At 42.4% G+C, this 10,026-nt stretch overlaps 2 non-coding genes across 2 annotated transcripts; one reads left to right on the top strand and one right to left on the bottom strand.

The window, feature by feature from the left end:
- Positions 1–4,447: 4,447 nt before the first annotated feature.
- On the bottom strand, positions 4,448–4,532 carry trnak-uuu (transfer RNA lysine (anticodon UUU)). Its single transcript is given in 2 exon segments — positions 4,448–4,483; positions 4,496–4,532. It is a non-coding gene; the product is annotated as a tRNA-Lys (tRNA).
- A 4,031-nt stretch (positions 4,533–8,563) lies between these two features.
- On the top strand, positions 8,564–8,637 carry trnat-agu (transfer RNA threonine (anticodon AGU)). Its single transcript has one exon. It is a non-coding gene; the product is annotated as a tRNA-Thr (tRNA).
- The last annotated feature ends 1,389 nt before the right edge of the window (positions 8,638–10,026 follow it).

The following is a 10,026-nucleotide window of genomic DNA, read 5'->3' as shown; positions in this document are numbered from 1 at the left end:
GAATGGATATGGGTCCTTCCAATCCACACTAGGCCCCTCATAATTTTGTACACCTCAATTAAATCTGCATTCAGCCTCTTCTGTTCCAAAGAAAACATCCCCAGCCTATCCAATCTTTCCTCTTAGCTAAAATTCTACAGTCCAGGAAACATCCTTGTAAATCTTTCTTGCCTTGCATAAAATGTCTGCTATTTGAAAGTCGTAACATTGATCAAAGTCTGCGTTAAATTTTCTTGCCATTTGTGTTAAGATTTGGAAAAGATCTGTTACCTGACTCTTTTAATGTTGCCGACCTTTAACTGTAACTCACAGTGTCTGAGCAGTTACCGTTATCATTGGACTTTTATGTATCTTCTTGTGCTCCATCTCCTTAACAACACGAGCTGATCACAGCAATGTTTTCTTCAAATGGAATCCCAGTGTGAAAAAATGCACAATTTCAGAGCGAAGCATCATATGCAAGATTGATGGGAGATGCGACTGGAGATAATGGGCCTGGGGCAGTGAGAACATCTCTTGAGCATTAAGATATTCAGTATCCGAAGAAGCTGGGAGATGAGATCGTTGTGTCTATTGATCCAGGTATCTGCAAAATCCATCGGCTCTCAATGCCCAGCATCATTCTTCCCCTCTCCTGCTTTCCAGTTAAGGTTTTTTACTCGTTGAGTCGCAGTATTTGCTTTGAACATCTATTTCACCGGCATCTGGAGGAGCAGAGGAAGCTGGAGATAAAGTAGTGAAAGAAACAGAAGGAGATGGCTCGTGATGGCAGAATCTTGTGTGTGTCAATTGCTTCAAGTGAGACATGACAGCCCTGCGTTGCCTTGCACCTTTCCCAGGAGCTGCACTGATTCGGTGCGTGTGTTTTGGAAATGGAAACAGTTCCACCAGCAGCTTGTGGTAATATTTCCCCTCACTGTCCATTTCATGTACCTGCCGACCCGCACTTGGTGCTGTCGTTGTCTGAACAAGTCTTTCATGTTCGAACAGTAAATTCCATTTTGTGCGAGCAACTTGTCTGGGACGAAAGTGACGTAAGTTTCAAAGGTACAAGTCGGAAAGTCAGCGTTGGTCTGCTTGCTTGAATCAAAATTGCAGCAGATTCGCTGGTGGTCCAGTGCTGAGGATTCGGCGCTCTCACCGCCGCGCCACCATGTTTGATTCCCGATCAGGGAACTTGACTTTCCTGGTGTTGTTCAAAATAGCACCAACCAAATTCCCCCGACTGAGCACAAAGCTCGGTCCTGATCAACATGAGTAATTTCACCGCTCCTGCCTGAACAGCCAGCAGCCCATCATTCTTCAATTTTACAACCCATAAGAGCGATACACAATGCACTTTCTTGCCTTCTGTAAAATGCCTCCTGTTCGAAAGTCGTGCCGCTCATCAAAGTGTGCATGAAGTTTTCTTGCCATTTCTGTCATGATTTGGAAAATATCTGCTGCCTGACACTTTAAAGGTTGCCAATCTTTAACTGTAGCTCACAGTGTTCAAACAGTCACTGTTATCATGAGCCTTTGATGTATCTTCTTGCACTCCATTTCCTGAACAACACCAGCTGATCACAGCATCGCTTTCTTCAAGTTGAATCCCAGTGTGAAAAAATGCACAATTTCAAAGCTGAGCAACACGTGCAAGATTGGAATGAGAGTGCGAGTGGAGATAATTGGCTTGGATCAGTGATCCCTTCAGCATTCAGACATTCATTATCTGAAAGAAGCACGGAGATGATATTTTTGTCTCGATTTATCAGTGTAGAAAAGAAGCAGGGAGTTGAGATCCGTTTGTCCATTCATCCAGCAACAGACAAAATCCTTCGCCTCTCAATGCCCAGCATCTTTCTTTCCAACTCCTTGCTCTGCAGGGAAGTCTTGGTTTCATTAATTCTCCGAGTTTGCAGCAAACATCTAATTCACCTGGCAGATCTGGCCGTGTCTTCTAGTCATAAGTTATCCCATCGTGTTGACATCATGCTAGCAACTCAAGATAAGCTGTTTTATGTTGATGGAATGCATTCGAGCCTGTTTTCCAGATCAATATGTTGAGGAACCAACAAGGGAACGGGCTATGTTAGCTCGAGTATTGTGTAATGAGACAGGATTAATTAGTAATCTTATAATAAATGATCCTCTGGGGAAGAATGATCATAATATGATAGAATTTCATATTGAGTTTGAGAGTGATGTCGTTAAGTCCGAAACGTGGGTCTTAAATTTAAACAAAACCAATAACTTAGTTATGAGGGGTGAGTTGGCTAAGGTGGTTTGCAAAATTAGATTAAAAATATGATGGTAGATAATCAATGGCGAACATTTAAAGAAATAATTCATAATTTCTCAACAAAATTACATTCGCTTGAGGATTAAAAACACCACCGGAAAAGTGGCTCAACCTTGGCTAACTGGAGAAATTAATGATAGTATTATGAAAAAAGAGGCTTATATTGTTACCAAAAAGAGTAGTTAGCCTGAGGATTAGGAGGGTTTTGGAAATCAGCAAAGGGTGACCAAGAAATTGCTAAAATGGGAGAAAATAGAATGAGGGTAAACCAGCAAGAAATATAAACATGGATTGTAGGAGCTTCTCCAAGTATGTATAAAGGAAGAGATTAGCGAAAGTAAACATGGGTCCCTTGGAGACAGAGGCAGGAGAATTTATATTGGAGAATAAGGAAATGGCAGAGACGTTAAACAAGTATTTTGTATCTGTCGTCATAGTAGAAGACACAAAAATCATACCAGAACTATTGGGGAATCAAGGTTCCAATGAGAGTGAGGAACGTAAAGCAATTAAGATTAGTAATGAAAAAGTACTGGGGGAATTAATGGGACTAAATGCTGACAAATTCATTGGCCCTGGTGGCCTACATCCTAGGGTTTGAAAAGAGGTGGCTGCAGAGATAATGGATGCATTGATTTTATCTTCCAGAGTTCCCATGATTCTCGAAAGGTCCCCATGGATTGGAAGGTAGCAAAAGTAACCCCGCTATTCAGGAAAGGAGGGAGAGAGGAAACAGGGAACGACAAGCCATTTAGCCTGAGAATAGTAGGAGGGAAAATATTAGAATTTATTACTAGGGACTTGATAACAGGACACTTAGAAAATCATAACATGATTAGGCACATGCAACACGGTTTTGTGAAAGGGAAATCGTGTTTAACAACTCTATTAGAGGTTTTGAGGGTGTAGATAGCAAGGTAGATAAGGGAGAACCAGTGGATACAGAATATTTGGATTTTCAAAAGGCAATCGATAAGGTGCCACACAAACGTTTGTTCGACAAGATTAGGTCTCATGGGATAGTGGTAATATATTAACATGGATTGAGGATTTGTTGATGTACATAAAAGAGAAAGTCGGAATAAACAGGTCATTTTCGGGTTGGCAGGTTTTAACTGGTGGGGTGCCGTGAATATCAGTGCTTGGGCCTCAGATATTTACAATCTATATTGTTGACTTAGATGAGGGGACCGAGTGTAATGTATTAAAGTTTGCTGACGAGACAAAACTAGGTGGGAAAGTAGGCTGTGAGGAGGACGCAAAGAAGATGCAAAGTGATACAGAAAGGTTAAATGAGTGGGCGAGAAGTTGGCAGATGAATTATAACGTGGGGAAATGTGAGGTTATTCACTTTGTTCGGAAGAGTAGAAAAGCAGAATATCTTTTCAAAGCTGAGAGGCTGTGAAATGTTGGTATTCAGAGGGATTTGTGTGTCCTTGCACACGGATCACAGAAAGTTAACATGCAGGTGCAGCAAGCAATTCGGAAAGCAAATGGTATGTTGCCCTTTATTGCGAGGTGGTTGGATTACAAAGATAAGGAAGCCTTGCTGTAATTATATAGGGTTTGGTGAGACCGCATCTGGAGTACTGTGTACAGTTTTGATCCCTTACCTGCGGAACGATACACTTGCCTTAGAGTGGGTGCAACAAAACTTCACTGGATTGATTCCTGGGATGAGAGGGTTGTCTTGTGAGGAGAGATTGAGTAGAATGAGCTATATTCTCTGCAGTTTTCAATAATAAGGTGATCTCATTGAAACATATAAAATTCTTAGAGGGCTTGACAGGTTAAATGCTGGGACGCTGTTTCCCCTAGCTGGAGAGTCTAAAACTAAGGGTCATAATCTCAAGATAAGGGGCCGGCCATTTAGTACAGAGATGAGGAATATTTTCTTCACTGAGAAGGTTGTGAACCATTAGAATTCTCTACCCCAGAGGGCTGTGGATACTGAGCCATTGAATCGATTCAAAACTGAGATGGATAGAATGTTGGACACGAAGGAACTCAAGGGATATGGGGACAGGTCGGGAAAGTGGAGTTGAGGTCGAAGATCAGCGATTACCTTATCAAATTGGCGAAGCAGGCTCGAGGGACTGTGTGGCCAACTCTTGCTCCTTTCGGTCCGCTGGAAAAGCAGAACTTGCCAGCTGTTTTCAAACTTTTAGCCTGAACAGGAACTTGAACTCTGGACCCTCAGATCACTACCTGTTTTAAAAGTCTGATGCTCTGCCGACTGAGCTATCCAGGCTTGTTGTTTAATTAGTTTCCATCATACAGATTCATGGTAGGACTCAGAATTATCCCTGTCGATGTCCAATTCGAGTGAGGATCCCTTTTCTCCAATTTTCAGCAACGTGTTGAGGAGAATCCTTGTTTCTGTTGAACATGATGTCAGAAACATGGACAGTGAACTCGTGATTTTGCAATTCTTCTTGTTTGTACAAAATGTATTGTCATTCGTTAGCAGCAATTTAAAAAAAAAACACTTTACCCAATGGCTCAAAAGCCAAACTTGTTCCACACGGGAGCTGGAAAATGCCTCTCGACATTTCAGCCGATCAACAATTGAAAGCTGAATAATTTCACCCGTTACACCGTGACACCAGGCAGCAGATTTGCCTCCCGAATTTTCCCTACACGACACTTCAAACCGATGAATACCTGCTTCACGGAAAGAAGAATTGTGTTTTTGGTTCTTTAGATTGAAAGATGTTGTGCCGGCCGCTTTACCATTTCAGTTGTCGCCAATCGCCCCCTCTCCCTCCCATAAACAAATAAACTCTCGCCTGCTATTGCAAGACGGGAGGCCAGAGGTGCCTCAGTGCCCACATGGGGACATGAAGAAGTCGATGCGTTATGGAACCGGTTGTACCTTGAACTCTGGTCAAAATGTTTGGAAGGTTCAACTATTGACATGGCGCTGGAACTCACAATCTCGGCATTTCTCGAGGGTATAATTATTGTAGAAATAACGCGCGGGGACCGATTGCGCCACTGGAGCCGCGCACGGTCTGTGTCACCACTGCTCCCATCAAACAGCTTCATCCTCGGTCTCTCAATTATCGCTTCGTGATCTTTCCCACACAGAAGCCTCCAACCAAGAGGCGCTTCGTTAAACATCCGCAGTGACCTTTAAAAGCCGTGGAATCTGAAACAAAACCCCAGACGATAAGAACTTTTAATTATATTATTATTATTAACTTAAGGACAATTATTTTCATGCTACTTTGAAGATTTGGGGAAATTGGGATCTGAAACTAAGAAACTCTCTCTGAGCTGTCGTTGATTGAAGAGATGGGCGTTATTACATTTGGAAACCGAGACTCAGAACTTTCTGATGGAGAAGAGTGACAGAAGATTGTGGTTAGTGGCAGTTGCGGGGGAGATCGAGAGGAGAGGGAGAAAAGTCAAAGTCACAGCTGTGACAGCTCAAGTGCTCCGCTTATCTGTAATATTTAGAAAGTAATGTAAAATACAGGACAAACCAGTTTGGTATCGGTTATCAAAAATACTAAAAGTCCCGGGTTCAAAGGTGGATTTGTGAAGAGTGAACGGATTTAAACGCCAGACCGAAATCATTCCACATGAATCTGAAGCGTCTTGCGGAAAACGGCAGTGCGAACTGTTATGTTCGTGTCATGACTTGAAAGACCCTCCAATTACCGACAGTATCTTTGAACCAGTTGTGCAGCCAAACCGCGATAGAAGCCGCTTTGCATTCGTCAAACGTTCAGGTGACGATATTGGAGTTGATAATGGTCGATTTCATTTATTTGAAATCTCACCACGTGACCCGAAGATTGACGGCAGAATCGAGTTTTTCCTGTAAGTCCTGAATTGAAGGGAAAGGCGCAACAAGCAGGTCGGAGAAATGAAGAGCAGAAAATGTGGATGAAACTTGCACGAGTGAAAATCCCTGTATGTTGGAAGACTCAGTCCCCAGTGGTGGAGAGGATTGGTATTTCAAGCTGTCTCACAGCTCACACACACACCATTGGCTCATTTAATCACCTTCAACAACTCGATTACATCATCACTTAATCTTCTATACACAAGGAAATACAAACCTTGTCTGTGCAACCTGTCCGACATAACTTAACTATTTTAGCCTTGGTATCGTTCTGGTGAATCTGCGCTGCACCCCCTCCAAGGCCACTATATCCTCCCTGAGGTGTGGTGCTCAGAACTGAATGCAGTACTCGAAATGTGGTCTCAGCAGAGTTTATATAACTGTAACAAAACTTACACCCCTTTGAATTCCAGCTCCATTAAGATAAAGGCCAACATTCCATTAGCCTGTTGGGTTATTTTTTGTAAATGTCCACTGACTTTTAATGATTTCTGCACTTGGACCCTTAAACATCTTTCCTCCTCCACAGTTCCTTGCTTCTCACCAGTTAGAAAATATTCTAACCTATCTTGCTTAGGTCCAAAGTTCACACTTCCCCATATTGAAAGATTGAACAGACTGGGGCTCTTTTCCATAGGAAAGAGAATGCTGAGGGGTGACCTGATATCGGACTTCAAGATTATGCAAGGGTTTGATAGGTCAGATGTAGATAAGGTGTTTGAACTTTTGGTGGTGAGGATTCCAAAACTTGGGGCCATAAATAAAAGATAGTCACTAATTAATCCAATATGGCATTCAAGGGAACCATATATACCCAGAGACTCGTTCGAATGTGCAACTCGCTACATCAAGAAGTAGTTAAGACAAATACCATGGATGCGTTTACGGAGAAGCAAGATAAACCCATGGAAGAGAAAGGAATATAAGGGTTTTCTCATCAGGTTAGATGAAGAGGGGTTGGAGGAGGTTCGTCTGCAGCATAGACATCGGCATAGTCTAGTTGGGCCGAATTGTCTGTTTCTGAGATGTACATTCTCTGTAATTCTATGTAAGTTCCATCTGCCACAGTTTTACCAACTCACTTCATCGATCAATTTCCCTTATAACTTTATGCTCCCATCTACATTACTCACTGTGCCACCTAACTTGGTGTCGTCGACAAACTTGGAAATACGGCTCTCATTCATTCATCTACGTCATTTATGCATATGGTAAAAAGCTAATGCCCAGGTTCAGATCGCTGGGGGACACTAATCACATCCTGTCAATTTGAGCGCAAATCCATTATCCCTACTCTCTGTCTCCTCCCTCCCAACCAACTCCCCACCCATGTCAATGGGTTGTTTTAATTTCCATGTGCTCCCATTTGTGTTAACAGTCTCTTATGTGGCACTCTATCGAATGCCTCTGGAAGTCAATATAAATATAACACCCAGAGACACTCCATTATCTACCACGTTATTATATCTTCAAAAAGTTCAACTAGTTTCGTTGGACTTGACTTCGTCTTTACAAATCCATGCTGGCTCTCTCTGATCAATTCATGTGTATCCAAGTGCTCAGTCATTCTTTCCCTAATAACAGATACTGGTAACTTCCCCACAACAGACGCCAGAATAATAGGTCTGTAATTTTCTACTTTATCTCTCCTCCCCTTCCTAAATAATGGAGTGACATTGCCAATTTTTCAATCCATGGAACAATTCCTGATTCAAGAGAGTTTTGAACGATCATTACTAAAGCATGTGCAATTTCCTCACCGATTCCTTTTAATCCCCTGGGATGGTAACCATCAGGTCGTGGAGATTTGTTTATCTTTAGTCCAATAACTTTCTCCATTACCTTTATTTTACTTACACTGAATCCCCTTGATTTATTTTCAGTTTTCCTCGTGTCTCTCGGATATTATCCTCATCCTTTTCTGTGAGTATTTAACAAGTCTGCCATTTCCTGAATTTCAATTACAATATCGCCCCCATCCGTCTTTCAAGGGCCCACATTACTCCAAATCACCCTTCTTTCTATTTGTATACTGTAAATACCGTGAGAGTTGTCCGTATTTTCCTTCACAAGTTTTTCTCGTTTTCCCTTTTTGCACCTCTTAAGATTTTTTTAAATTTCAGCACCACGATAAACAACACTTCACTGTGAAATTTGCTTAATTAGTTCTTCAGTGTCAGAGCGAGAATTGTCTGATCCTCTAATTTACTTAATGTAACAAACAAACATAAGCAAACATATCCATCCGTGTATCAACGCACTGATGGACACACACAGATAAACACAGCCTGAAACGCAGGCAGCATCGGGATTCACAGTGTAACGGGCAAGCGAAATGGACAAAGATGGAACAGTCTGAACCCCCAACAGAATGTGCCGTGTGGCTGATAGATATTAATGAGAGGAGGTGAAAACCAATACTAGGAATTGGCTCCGTGGCTTAGTTGGTTAAAGCGCTTGTCCAGTAAACAGGAGATCCTGGGTTCAACTCCCAGCGGCGCCTTTATGTAATTTATTATGTTCAGTGAATCTGACATGCGAAAACAGACAGTGCGGTGTTTGTCCTTGTTCAGGAGCCAACACAGAACTGATCAGAATGTCTCTTCAAAAATGCCCTATCATTTTTCAGATGGACCTCTCATGGAATGTGACCGTAACACATCAATATCAGGACACGTTCTTGTCTCTGGGCTGGTTGAGGTCGTGGTATAATTCTCGATTCGAGAGTCATAGCCCGGACAAGCCCGAATTTAACCCTAGACTTTTGATCTTGACCTGCGGTTCAAACTTTTGCAAAGAGTGAAAAGAAGTCCCCAAATCACTCCACCTGAATCTCAAGCACCTTCGGAGGAAGTTCAGTTCAAACAATCAGGACTTTAAATGCACCTCAAAGACCTGCACTTTCATTGAACGAGCTTTGCTTACAATTGCATTCGACCTTGAAACCGCTCTGGGCTTTCATCTCACTGAAGCAGAGTGTGGCCGCTTTGTATCTGTGAGCATGTCGGTGACGAGGTTCGCTTTGATATTGGTCGCTTCCAATTTTTAAGATCTCGCCAAGCGTCAGGGAAAAGAAACCGAGAATCGAATTGTCCCTGTAAGTGATAAATTGAAGGGATTAGTGCTCCAAGCAGATCTGGAAAATGCACAGTGCAGTCGCTCAGGATTTCCAAATCCACCCTCTCGCCACTGGGCAATCATATTAACCGAGCTTTACTCTGGCCCAGTGTAACCGCGCTGAAATCGAGTATTTCTCCGGCACGTTTCTCTTAACTTCATTGTTGCTGATTTAAGAGTGAAGACCAGCTCGTTGGATTTTCTCTCCTGCAAGCTTCAACCGTTAATTTTGGACTGACAGTAGACAACTGTTATATTGGTCACTGCAACCTCAAAGATTAGCTCAGTGAATTATTGGTTCAGTCGGTAAATTCTTCACCTGTCTCGTGGTGCTATCGTTTGACGTGAACGTTTGATGGTTTGAGCCCTAATTTTATTTTCCCTAAGGATTCATCACCTCAAAGTTCCAGGGTTTCAATGTGTGTTTTGTCTGCAAGAAAATGTACCGTGATCATTGCCGGCTGAGCAGGGCTGATATTCCACCATTTACCCTGTGGTCGGAGGGCAGGCACATCAATCATAAAAGGAAGGAACTTTGGCTTCACAGAAATCACAATTCATAACCCATTTATTTATAGCGGGTTTATTTTAAATGATTTAACGCCTGCCTTAAATGGTCGACCGAGGACTGTCACACAAACAGGTTAAATCTTCATAGAATAATTACCACAGTCATTTTTAGACTGGATGCCGCACGGCCACTTTGCTGTCAGTGAAGAGAGACAAGAAAGAGCGAAGTGCCGTTTGCTCCTCTCAGTGTGGCCCTGAAGGACTG

This window comes from Heptranchias perlo, chromosome 20 (genome assembly GCF_035084215.1).
Source record: "Heptranchias perlo isolate sHepPer1 chromosome 20, sHepPer1.hap1, whole genome shotgun sequence".
In the NCBI taxonomy this organism is placed as follows: domain Eukaryota; kingdom Metazoa; phylum Chordata; class Chondrichthyes; order Hexanchiformes; family Hexanchidae; genus Heptranchias; species Heptranchias perlo.
Note: the sequence above shows the minus strand (reverse complement) of the source record. Positions and strands in the feature narration are given on the sequence as shown.